Genomic DNA, 1477 nt, shown 5'->3' on the forward strand with positions numbered 1-1477 from the left:
TGTCACTAAGATTGGAGTTTATACTTTGTCGCTAAGTAGTGGGTTAAATTTAGATTTGAATAAGTGTTGTTACTCCCCAGAAATGGCAAGAAATATTATTTCCTTTCATGCATTGTATAAACAAGGGTTTACCTTTTCATTTAATAATGAAGTTGGTTCTATTGATGCTTTCTTTAATAATGTTCTTTATTTTAAAGCATTACCTTGTGATGGTGTGTATGAAGTTGTGTCTGTTGTAGATAACATAGGAAATAATGTGATGTGTATTGATTCTATTAATAATAATAACTTGGATAAAGCATCATTATGGCATTGTCGTCTTGGACATATAAGCAAGAAACGCGTAGGCCAACTCCAAAAGGATAGAGTCTTGGAGTCATTTGACCTAAAGTCTGATGATAGTTGCGAATCATGCTTACTTGGAAAAATGACAAAGTCACCCTTCACAGGTTCTTGTGAGAGGGGTGAAGGTTTGTTGGACCTTGTACACCCGGATGTGTGTGGACCATTCAAACATGCCACAAGGGATGCTAATCGTTATTATTTGACTTTTACTGATGATTATAGTAGATATGGATATGTCTACTTAATCAAGCATAAGTCAGAGACTTTCGAAAGGTTTAAGGAATTTAAACAGGAAGTCGAGAATCAATTGGGCAGGAACATTAAGATGCTTCGATCCGATCGAGGTGGTGAGTATCTTAGTTCAGAGTTCCTCGACTATCTTAGGGAATGTGGGATTGTCTCACAATTGACACCTCCCAGGACACCGCAGTTGAATGGTATGGCTGAGAGGCGTAATCGAACCTTGTTGGATATGGTTCGTTCCATGATGAGTCGAGCTTCGCTACCAATTTCATTATGGGGGTATGCCTTAGAGACTGCTGCCTATATTCTTAATCTAGTCCATACAAAGAAAGTTGCCAAAACTACTCACGAGATGTGGACTGGTAAAGTACCTAAACTAGTGTTGGATTAATGTCTAAGTCCATAACTATAATTGGTAAGACTTGACCCGACCCGGCTTGGTCCATTTGGGTTGCATGGCATCATGCATTTGGATAGACTAAAATGAGAGAAATAACACTTAAGGTTTGTTAATATATTATAAGTTCTAATATATTATTAAGGTTATTTAATTAGTATTGATCAAGAATTAATTTGGAATTAATTAAGTGATTAAAAGGAGACTAATTTAATATATGGGTTGATTGTGTAAATCATTCATTCTTATATATGTGGGCTTGTGATCCAAGATTCCTTATGTTGGACTAAGTCCATGGGGTGACCCATGGATGTTCCGTGGAGGTTAAAATCCATGGAGCATAAGGAATGGGTAAAGTCATGAGTTACATGGTGTAACCCTAATAGCCAACATATAAAAGAATCCCATGGCTCAAGAAATCGTGCACTATGTGTGAGTGTGAGGGCTAAACGATTTCAAGGAGTGTTCTACATTTCTCTCAAGGTTATTCCA

The sequence above is a fragment of the Lactuca sativa genome, chromosome 4 (genome assembly GCF_002870075.4).
Source record: "Lactuca sativa cultivar Salinas chromosome 4, Lsat_Salinas_v11, whole genome shotgun sequence".
NCBI classification, from domain to species: Eukaryota; Viridiplantae; Streptophyta; class Magnoliopsida; order Asterales; family Asteraceae; genus Lactuca; species Lactuca sativa.